The 12,178-nt window shown below is 35.9% G+C and overlaps 1 protein-coding gene and 2 long non-coding RNA genes across 4 annotated transcripts in view; 1 reads left to right on the top strand and 2 right to left on the bottom strand.

The window, feature by feature from the left end:
• The window catches only part of LOC125610826, a 33,428-nt gene extending 25,972 nt beyond the window's left edge, over nt 1-7,456 (bottom strand). The window contains exon 1 of the long non-coding RNA XR_007340882.1: nt 3,174-7,456. This is a non-coding gene — a long non-coding RNA (uncharacterized LOC125610826). The remainder of the gene's footprint in view (nt 1-3,173) is intronic.
• Nucleotides 1-12,178, top strand: part of Adamtsl1 (ADAMTS like 1) — a 905,649-nt gene that overhangs the window by 427,929 nt on the left and 465,542 nt on the right. The gene's annotated exons all lie outside the window — the stretch shown is intronic.
• LOC125610827 overlaps nt 1-12,178 on the bottom strand; it is a 243,682-nt gene that overhangs the window by 132,503 nt on the left and 99,001 nt on the right. The window lies entirely within an intron of this gene.

Here is a 12,178-nt window from a genome sequence, read left to right as displayed (position 1 = left end):
GAACCTTTGTATACAAGTGTTTGTATGAACATATGTTTTCAATTAGGACAACTAAGAATTTGTTTCCCAATATCACACTGACTAGTAGGGATTATTGTAATTGCCTAAAGCAGACATTTGAGTCATAGGGATGTATTAAATTTCTATGACTTCAAACAGTTTGAGCCCCCCACATACACCCTCTGCTTCTCAGAGTCCATACTTCAAGCAGATGTATTGCCAGGCTCTTAACTAGTAAATTTAGGTAAAGATGGACTCATCACAATTTCATTTTTCTAATAACTATATTTAACTATATAACATACATGCAAACACATGGGTGTGCACACACTGAGCTGGAGTAATTTTCTAGTATGAAGTTAGAGTTGATCCTGGGCTGACTTGTTGGGAGATTTTGTGTGAACATTATCCTCCTTCCCTCCCTCTAGGCCCTTTTCGATTCTTCAGCCTCAATCTTCTCCATTCCTTTGCACCCCGAATCTGATGCTGTCTTAAGAACATTTGGCACCCATCATCTTCGAGGTAAAATTACACAGTTAAATCACTCACCAGTGACGTCCAGATTCACATGTACTTCTCTTCCCCGAAATAGTGCCACATTACAGGAGGACAAAGAGTAAGAACAATTCTTGACACAAAGAATGCTTACTAATTGTGGCTTCTTACTAACCAGGGAGGTATATGGCTCAGGGTCCTTGCCAGCGTTCATAGCTTCTTAAGGGAAGGGACTACAAGTTTAACTTTCATGTGCACAAAAATTGTGCTCTCAGTTCTTGTTTCATCTTTTGTGAGCCATTAGCCATCTTGAATGAGAATATGTATTCATCATGATTCACACTATTTTAAACCTTTCTATGGGGTGTTGGGTGTTCCTTCTTAAAATATCCATCAGACCAAAGTGCCTATTCCAGAGGGTTAACGTCCCCCCCCCACACACTCTGCTTTGACCCTGGATACATCTGGGCTGAAGTGTTATTAAACAACTTTACCTCTTTAAGCCTCCGTTTCTTCAGCTCTATTGCAATGATGATGATGATGATGATGATGATGATGATGATGATGTCAATCCTCCAAAATTATTGTGAGGATTACAGATTAAAACATCTAACAAAGTATTTAGCACTTGATTAGTGCTCAAGATGAAGTAACTTGTAGTAGTGTGGTTGTTCACAGAGGGAAAACCAGTTGTTGCTTCCTAGGATCCTACTTATCACAAAAGGCTCCTGTGGTGGCATAGCTTTCCTAAGATACACTCTACATCTCGGATCCCCTGGCAGCTGCTTCTTTCTGCTCATCTGTCATTGGCTTTGACTCCAGACTGAGTTGAACTGAAGTAGAAGCAAAATTGAAGCAATAGTAACTTGAAAACCTGTGACTTAGGAGCTACACAAAAACATGTCGAAGGAATAAGAAACTAGTTTCAACAGCCCTGTCATGGTTTCAGTGCACTGGGTTGTAGGAAGTCAGAAATGTGAGTTCCAGCTCTGATTCTGTCATTTGATAAGTATAAGATTTTGAGTAAGATTTTTAAACTCATTGAACTTCAGTTCCCTTTTCTGGAAATGGAGCCAGCAGTATTGATATCATTTCACTCTTTGGGGTAAATAAGTGAGGTACCCTATGTTAATAACGACCAAAGAGAGTCAACCATAAATTAATGGAAAGATTTTTTTGCTTTCCCAGTGACTGGAGGGGAGGGCATTACTAGTTAATTCAGGGTATGGGAACAGGGACTCTAAATAATCTGCATTATAGGAAAGGCATCAAAGTATTATCTTATACAAAATACCAGTCACTGCACTTTATGAAATGTCTTGAAAATTCCAACATCTAACATGAGAAATCCTACCAATGCCCACCAATCAACACACAAATTTGAGTGGCAGGAGAGAGCTATCCCTTCCTATCTGTTCTGTGGATAGTAGATCTTGGGCATAATCCTGACCCTTTAATTTTCCCTTAGGAAAATGGAAAAAAAAATCTATTTGTAAACTTCCCCTATTCAGCATTTTATATCATCAAATAAGTATAAGTAAATTTCAATAAGAGGGAATCCCAGGAGTTAACAATTGGTTAAGAAACATATCTTAGAAAAAATGGTGTTGGAATCATGAAATGAAGATTGTTAAATGTGTTTGGAGCCCTGTGGAATGCAGGAGTTTTACAAAATACAAGATGGTATTGTTTTTCCCCTAAATGTGGGTGCCCACGCTAGTCTGACTGTCGACAGGTTTACATTTTACAGCAGTATGTGAATGGCATGAGAAGAAATGAAACCATCTGCAAAATATCTAGGGTTCTTTTCCAATAAGTGTATTTTTCTGTTATAAAGAGTATTAAAGTCACATTATAGAAAATTTGGAAAATAGAGAAAAGAACAGAGAAATCATCTATAATCATTCTACTCCCAAAATAACGGCTATTAAAATGTTGGTGAATTTCCTCTTAGTGTGTTTCACTTGATATACTCCAATTTTCACCAACAGCTTTTTTACTGATCATTATATCTAATGTTTATGATTCTTTTTGAAATTGGAAGTTGTTTTTTGATAAATGTCTGTGGTTGCAGGATTTGATGGGAGGGGATTATAAGTTCTTCCATTTATGACTTTGAACTTAACGATGTGTTGCTCCTTAAAGCAAATAATAAGGGAAATTTAATTTTTCAGCATCTAGAGTTGTTTGTGCTATGCTCCAAAACCACTTCTCTTTTCCAACTTTTAATCCCCTGGAGTACTTCAAGGAGCCCAACTATGAGAAGCAACATCAAACCAATTTAGTTTTCATGCAGAGAAAGATTCTAGTGCTGGATTCAGATATTTTTGTGAGCAAATAAAAGCTCCAGAGACTTTGTAGGTTAGTGAATAAAGGATTGGCCTCCAACCAAACCCAACTAAATGAATTTGGTGGTCTCAGCTGAGTTCCCAGCAAGTTTTAGCCTGTATTACAAATTCATCATGCACAATTATATGCAATTTGGCACAATTTCCAATCCCTGCTTAGGAGAGGCCCTCTGTTTGGGATTGAAGGCAAACATAAAAGACTTGTTGTGCCTGGAGGGAGCGGTTCTGTTAGGTCAAGGTTTTGTTACATCTGGAAATGGATGGGGTAGAAGGATTGTCAGACACAATGAATCTAGGAAAATGTGGGTCCTGGACATCAACTATGCTTACCATTTGAAATTCATTGTTCTAAGAAACTTCATTCAAACAGAAGGTGACAGTTTCAACACTGATGGGCTGAAGAGTCTTTCCCAGATACAGCTGATACAGATGAGTTGAAGCACATGAACATTTTTTACTCACCTAACTCTGGAACACACAGAAGGATACAAAATCAGTTTAGAAGTAGTTGGGGGAAAAGGAAAATTCAGATCTGATGAGGTGCCTAATATGTTAGAACAAATATATTAAGAATCTTTAGAAATTACAAATATTTCTAGTATTGCAGTAACGCACAATAATTGTTCGATTGAACATAAGCCAACTCAGGAAATGAAAAATTTAACAATTAACTTTTTACCCAGGGTCCACTCCTCTCACATTTCATATAGTCAACTTGGATTTGATTTAATTATTTGGAGAGAAGTGTACTGAACAGCAAAATGTTCTTTGCTTTGTGCTCTAATTCTTAAGGAGTTGACATTTTACTGGCAATTCACTAAAGACTAAATGATTAGATCCCTAAGTATCATCAAAGTTTAGAATCAGGGAGAAAGGCCATTCAGTGTCATCATGACTAGATGGAAGAAGAAAGGTAACGCCCCCCTGGGAGTAGTTCTAGCTGATAAATCAGCATTCGCTTCCCCAAGTGAATTGTGTATTAGAAACTAAGTTAACCAAAATGCTGATACTGGAGTTTCTTGGTAGTTATACATAACCTGAAATTGCCCTGGTTATTGCATTGTCAATAATTGAAACTTAAATCATGGAAACTAACAAAGTGCTGATTGTTGTAATAGAGCTAAAATGGAAGAAAAAAAATCCAAGTAACCAAAGGAAAATAAACCAAATAAGCCTAATGTTGACATTTCAATTCTTACCTTTCTACCTAACAAAGGTCTCAAGCTAGCCACTTGGTATCAATGATAGTAGAGTTTCCTCTCTTTAGCCTCATAGGCACAAGTAATACTGGCAACAAAGAGTTGGTAATGAGACCAAGAACATCCCAATGTGGTTGTCTCAGAGTCCCAGCCATCTCCTTTCCAGGGAAGCTGGTACTTTTCTATGAAGATGAGGTACTGAGAGATCATACCACTCCCACCTATTCATGCATCAGGCTTCCTGCCTCAAAGTGTTGGCTACAGCTCACGAGATTCTTCTGAGGTCTCTCCTAAGTAAACAATCATAAACTCAGTTGTGTGTGCAATCCAATTTCTTATTTGCCTATTATAAGCTGACCAACACATACAGGATATAATTAATTCTTGGGGAGGCAGCCTGGGAGCAAGGGTAGAACCTAGGTTTAGAAGTCAGATGAATATTCAGTTTTACTTTCCCTCTCCTAAATTGTGCAACCTTCAATTAAATGACCTAACTTTTTGCGGTTTGGTTTACTCGTTCTTAAAATAGGAATAGGCAATGCTTCACATTTAAGGAAGGAATGCTTGTTAACCACTTACCATAGAACTTGGCACATAACTGTAGACAATATGGATGACCTTTAAAGTCTTGCAATGGTGCTTATGAATCCAGATTGGTAAATTGACATATAGAGTCCTGCTTAGTGCCTGAGGAAGGAGAGAATCAGAGCTGACAACTCCTCTTTTCTAACATGTTAGATGCCCTTGAGTAATACCTAGCAGCTTTGGTTCAAGAACAGATGAGAGATAAAAATTAAAGAAGGAAAAGGCGAAGGAAGGTGAAAAGCAAGATAAGAGGATGCAAAGGTGGCCTCTAGAAACCAGCGACAGAGGAGAAAAGAAATAGGATTAGAAGAAGAAAGAGGAACACAATTTCCAGCAATATCGTCTAAATGCCTGAGGTAGAGAATGCCTGAAGATGTTGACTAAAATATTAAGATCATATTTTTAATTCATGTCTAAGCTGAATTGAAAGAGGAAATGATAGAGGTCAAAAATGAAGTGAAAGCATGAATCCATGGGCAGCAGCCTTCTGTGAAGCTTTGATAGCCAAGTGTTGACTAGGGGAAGAAACAAAGCCTACGAGCCAGAGAAGAGCAAGAGGTCAGAATGGAGACTTTGAAAGCTGGGAGCCCCCTACTCTTCCAAATAGCAGCCCACTCCTTGCGAAAACCACATGGCAGAGGGACATCTTACTCTTGTCTTCACTTTGACTCTGAATAATTCTAAGACACCTCGTAATAAACACAGACATGGGCTCCAAATAAAAGCTCAGATGACATTTTAGGCTAAAGTGAATGGACATCATTAATGCCCCAGGGGTGGTAGAAATCCCAGTCCTTTCTCATACAGTACAATTTAAATCTCTGATCTTAAATAATTCTCAGAGATAAAACTCCCAGGGACTTGAGTCACAATCAAGACTCAGTAAATCCACGTAAGCCCTCATAAAATATAATCAGCAAAAAATAAATACATAAATAAACCCTCAGTGCAGATATTAGAATTATTAGATACAGAACAACATGCCCATATTCTATGACCCAAATATGTGCCCTTCATAGACGATGACATATGCATCCTGGAGATGTATAGAATAATATTCATAAAACAATTTTCTTAATAACTAACCTGTAAGCAACCTCAGTTTCTATCAGCAGTAAACTAGATAAGTAAGTTGTAGTACATTTATTCAATGAGATATTCAACGCTTATCAACATGGTTTTATCTCAGAGATATAGAGGAAAAAGAGGGAAGTCATAGAAAGCTTTTACTAATTATATTTCATTAATATTAAGTTCTAAAACTCACATTGTTCAGAGATGCATTTGTATATATTAAAACTATATGTAAAAAAGCAACTATTTATTGACACGAAATTCAATATAATGCAACTCACAGATTGCAGAGGAAAATAGGATTAGAGGAAAATATGAAGCCCAGTGAAGGTACACAGGTGTTCATTTTTAAAACCTTTTCAAATCATATGTGGGCATTGTAGACATTATTTGGATGTATGATGATTTTGCAACAATAAGAAAATAAAAGTAGGAATGAGAAGAAAGAGACAGAGGAATAAGAGTGATGGTTTAGATTAGGCTGAATTAGAGGGCAGAGTTTGGGGTTCTTAGAGAAGAAAGGAAAATTTTTGAGAGAAAGAAAATATGGGAAGATTATGTAAATTATTTCTATGTGTTTTGAATATGGAGTTTTTTTTGAGAGAAAGTAATAATGATATAATCTACTTTTTATTTATTTTTGGATACCATAGAGAAGTTTCTTTGCAACCAAGAAACAAGGGAGTTTAAAATTATATGAGTCACCCAGACTTTCTTTTTGCATTTGTAATTTATATGTTTGCATAAATTTTTCATAACAGAATTTGAGCCTCTCAGCTTGTTGATGTGCCCATGACTCAAGTTGGCACAAAGCTTCTCATTTCTTCAGGTGCCCCCCCCATATAAATTTCATTTCTGTCTTCTCTCCTCTTTGGTCCTGTGTATAATAATCCTCATTCATATGTACATTTCTAAGTATCATCCTGTAACTATTTTCTCCTTTCTGAGACAGGGGTTTTTATATTTTAACACTTAAGGTTTGTGCATTTTGTAATCAGCATGTATGTCAATCATGGTATAATATTTCCTCAAAAAAACCTTGTTGTTAAATGGATGATGTCTCTTTAACCACCAACCACTTACAGTAGGAAAAATATGAAAATAAATCACTAACTCTTATTCTTTTTTTTTTTGTCTCATTCATGTGTAGACAAATATACTGTCTCATCCCTCAATTCACCAAATACTAAATTTGGAACATCTTCTCAGGAAGAGCCCTTGCTCTTTTACTTCTTCCTCTTTAAACCTCTGTGCATTCTACTCAGAAATCTGTATTTCTCCACCTACCAAAGCATTCTGTTCATTTAAAGATTTCTACCAATGTTCCACAGTCAAAGGTAATAGCCAAATAATAATAATACTTGGAATAAAACACCTGTAAATATAAGATTTTCAAACAGGTCTGAGATTAGATTCCCCAGGAATATGCACAGTTGCACAGTTCAAGCTTTTTCACTTATGATAGATGATAATAATTTAGTTATTGGAGTTAAAGTATTTTGGGTAAGTGAATCTTTCAGATAACAGAAGATGAGTTGTGTTTTTCCTTTTGGGGAGATTGCCTGATATAATGGAAAGAACTGAAACTTGGCATGCATAAACCTGCTTGATTCCAAGCTTGTGGGTTGCCATTAAGTAGCTGTGAAACAGAGGAAGCCATAATTTCCCAGTCTGTTTCTTAATCTTTAATAATATTTTAAAACATTAATAATACAAATAATTTAGCCAGAGACTCAGTGGCACATGTCTGTAATCTCAGTGGCTCAGGAAACTGAGGCAGGAGGATCATGAATTCAAAGCCAGCCTCAGCAAAAGCAAGGCACTAAGCAACTCAATGAGACCCTATCTCTAAATAAAATACCAAATAGGGCCATGGATGTGGCTCAGTGGTTGAGTGCCCCTGAGTTCAATTCTTGTTACAAAAACAAAAACAAAAACAAAACAAACAAACAAAAACCCAACAAGAAAAAATACAAATAACTTAATGAACAGCTACAAGGTACCAGTACTGTTGTTCTAATCACATTATATAGTAACTCTTAATTCTTAAAATTACCCCTTAAACTGTATACTATTATTGTTCTTATTTTGAACAGAGGTGGAAACTGAGGCACCAAGAGAGTGAATGACATTCATAAAAACAGAGTTCCTTGTTTAGTGTCAGAGCCAGGTTTTCCATTCAGGTGATGGATAGTTAGATGGATAAGTAGGTGGGCAGGCAGGCAGACACTCCTTAGTATGAAGAGCTATCTTCCACATGTAAAGATGAGGTGGCCTTTCTAAATGCATCACAAATATTCCTTTTTCATGGTAAGAAACCTTGTGGATATCACTTACTTTTATGAGCACAGGTTACTGCACACTGCTGTCCCACAGAGATGTCCCAGTGGGGAGTGGTTGGGAAGGGCCTTCTGCTCCCAGACTGACTGCTGGTATAAGAGTATGTCCTTGTAGACCACGGCCAGGGCAAAGAGCAATGAAACTCATATTTGTTGTACAAGTACAATGTGTCTGGCTGTGTGTCTACTTTTCTGCCTGTTTTATTTATACAGGTTCTATTTCATGGTTTTCCAAGAGGATATCAGACTTGTTAGAGTCTGTGAACAAGTCAAAATGGCCCCTGGCATTTTGCAGAAGGAGTGGTTTGTGAAGTAACGCCAGCGAGCCATTAAGTGTGGAGATTCCTTATTGGTTGACTTCTGTATCTAGTTTATGTTAATTAAGATAAGCTGTGTGGAATATATATATACCCCTCGGGTCCTACAATAAACGGCTCCCACTCCTGCTGTATCAATGTACACAAGTTGCTCGTCACCCCCCGGTTATTTTGCTGCAGCCGGACTGAGGCAGACTTAAACAGGTGAAGGAATCAATCAGTCCAGTTTCACACAACTCTAGTAGCAGAGACAGAATTGGAGGGCAGAGCCATCTGCCTACAAAGTATGTATGGATTGTTTATGCTCACATGCTGCCTTCTTTTTTTTAAAGAAAGTATATTATTTGGAACTGGCAAATCATAATTGTTTCACATGTTGCCTTTTGTGGTGGGGCCAGGCCCCTTTATTCTGGATTTGATTTTATTAAAGACCTGTGTATAATCCCACACAGTGATCATTTCAGTAACATCTATTTAGTGCAGATAGAGTAAAATTGTAGACATCAGGTACTACTACCAAGACCTTAAGGTCCTACAGCTTGGTCCAGGATTTTATTAAGGAAAGCACAAAGCATAGCATTTCACTGACAGTTTAAACTGATATATGTTATTTAGATTCTGTCTCTTGATTAACTTTGTTTATATCCCAAACAAGAATTCCATTCTAGAGTTATTCTTCAGTTAAAAAATATGTCTAAATATGACAATAGAGATATTATAAGGTAAGATAGTTAAGACAGTTAAGATATTATAAGGTAAGATGTTATAAGGTAAGACAGAATTGAAGCTATTAACTAGCTTATATATAAAAGGAATTTGCTAAATTTAGTATTTTTAAAGGCGAGTTTGTGTTAAGAAAAGGCTTATACTTTATTTATATAGCACAGGTTCTTGAGTCAGACTGCCTTGGTTAAATTATCAACTGCTACTTGCTCTTGATGATATCTCAAGTAAATGAATTAGCTTTAGTTTTCTTCACCTGTAAAATGTATATAATTGTTTTTATGTCATAAACTTGTTATATGAATAACATAACCCATATAAAACACTTAGCCAGGTGTCTCATGCATGCTAAGGGATCAATAAATGATAGCTGCTCATATTCATTAGTAACAGAATTTCTGTTAGTACCATAAATTACTATAGACTTCATCTTATTTATTATTACTTTATATATAAGCAATATTTTCTATTTTGCATTGTGTGTTTGTATGTATTTCAAAATAAATCAGATATGCTATAGAGCATTTTAGTTTAAATGTGCAGACAGCATTTCCACAATCACTCCAACAAAGTCAGTAATGAACTGGGCATAATTTTCTAGCTAATTGAATATAGATGAAGAAAAAGATATTTCTCTTGCTTTTTTGAAAGGCAGAAAATCGAGGTATGTTAATCTCAAGTGATAATTTCAAATCATAAACTTAGCATATGAGTTGAAGAAAATATTTACAGATATTTTCAGATAGAACCAGTTTTATTTATTTATTATTTTTTAAATTTTAATTTGTTATATATGACAGCAGAATGCATTACAATTCATATTTCATATACAGAGCACAATTTCTCATATCTGGCTGTACACAAAGTAGAGTCACACCATTCGTGTCTTCATGCATGTACTTAAGGTAATGATGTCCATCTCATTCCACTGTCTTTACTATCCTTATTCCCCTCCCTTCTACTCCCTCCCCTTTTCCTTTATACCCTGTCTAGAGTTCATCTAATAAATCCCATGCCCCCGCCACAACCACATTATGAATCAGCATCCTTAAATGAGAAAAAACATTAGGCATTTGGTTTGGGGGGATTGATTAACTTCACTTAGCATTATATTCTCCAACTCCGTCCATTTACTTGCGAATGCCATGATTTTATTCTCTTTTAATGCTGAATAATATTCCATTGTGTATATATACCACATTTTCTTTATGCATTCATCTACTGAAGTTTACCTATTGGGAATTGTGCTGCTATAAACATTGATGTGGCTGTGTCCCTCTAGTATGCTGTTTTTTAGTCCTTTGGGTATAGATGGATGAATGGGATAGCTGGGTCAAATGGTGGTTCCATTCCCAGCTTTCCAAGGATTCTCCATATTGCTTTCTATATTGGCTGCCACCAATTTGCAGTCCCATCAGCAATGTATGAGTGTGCCTTTTCCCCCACATTCTCACCAATACTTATTGTTTGTATTCTTAATAGCTGCCATTCTGACTGGAGTGAGATGAAATCTTAGAGTAGTTTTGATTTGCATTTCTCTGATTGCTAGAAATTATGAGCATTTTTTCATATACTTGTAAATTGATTGTGTATCCTCTTCTGAGAAGTATCTGTTCAGGTCCTTGGTCCATTTATTGATCGTTTTTTGTTTGTTTGTTTGTTTGTTTGTTTGTTTGTTTTTTAGTTCTTTCTATAACCTAGAGATTAGTGCTGTATTTGACATGCATGTGGTAAAAATTTGTTCTTAAATTGTAGGCCCTCTATTCACCTCACTGATTTTTTTTTTCTGAGAAGAAGCTTTTTAGTTTGAAAACTTTTACTCCAATAAAATAGAAAATATTGAAGGCACTGGCAAATTCCTAGACTCATATGATCTGTTCAAATTGAATCAGGATGATATACACAATTTAAACAGATCAATTTCAAGTGATGAAATAGAAGACACCATCAGAAGCCTACCAACAAATAAAACCCCAGGACTGGATGTATACACAATCAAGTTCTACAAGACCTTTAAAGAAGAATACCAATACTCTTCAAGTTTTTTTTTCAGGAAATAGAAAAAGAGGGAGCACTTCCAAACTCATTCTATGAGGCCAATAGCACCCTGATTCCAAAACCAGGCAAAGACACATCAAAGAAAAAAACTTCAAAACAATATTTCTAATGAACATAGATGCAAAAATTCTCAATAAAATTCTGGCAAATCAAATACAAAAACATAGGACACCATGATCAAGTGAATTTCAACATACAGAAATCAGTAAGTGTAATTTATCACATCAATAGACAAGATAAGAATCATATGATCATCCCAATAGATGGAGAAAAAGCATTCAGCAAAATAAAGCACCCCTTCCTGTTCAAAACACTAGAAAAACTAGGGATAACAGGAACATATCTCAATATCATAAAATCTATCCATTCTAAGCCCCAGGACAATATCATTCTAAATGGAGAAAAATTGAAATCATTCCCTCTAAAAACTGGAACAAGACAGGGATTCCCTCTTTCCACCACTTCTATTTAACATAGTCTTTGAAACACTGGCCAGAGCAATTAGGCAGATGAAAGAAATTCCACCAGAAAACTTCTAGAACGAGTAAATGAATTCAGCAGAGTAGTAGGATAGAAAACCAACACCCATAAATCAAAGGCATTTCTATATATCAGTGACGAATCCTCATAAAAGGAAATGAGGAAAACTACCCCATTTACAATAGCCTCAAAAAATAAAATAAAAAATTCTTGGGAATCAACTTAACAAAAGAGGTGAAAGACCTCTACAATGAAAACTACAGAATGCTGAAGAAAGAAACTGAAGAAGACCTTAGAAGATGGAAAAATCTCCCTTGTTCTTGGATAGGCAGAATTAATATTGTCAAAATGACCATACTACCAAAAGCACTATACAGAATCAATGCAATACCAATCAAAATCCCAATGACATTCCTCATAGAAATAGAAAAGATGATTAGAAATTCATCTGGAAAAATAAAAGACCCAGAATCACTAAAGCAATCATAAGCAAGAAGAGTGAAGCAGATAGCATCACTATACTAGACCTTAAACTATACTACAGAGCAATAGTAACAAAA

The sequence above is a fragment of the Marmota marmota genome, unplaced genomic scaffold (genome assembly GCF_001458135.2).
Source record: "Marmota marmota marmota unplaced genomic scaffold, marMar, whole genome shotgun sequence".
Taxonomy (NCBI): Eukaryota; Metazoa; Chordata; class Mammalia; order Rodentia; family Sciuridae; genus Marmota; species Marmota marmota.
This window is presented reverse-complemented; position numbering and strand designations above follow the sequence as displayed.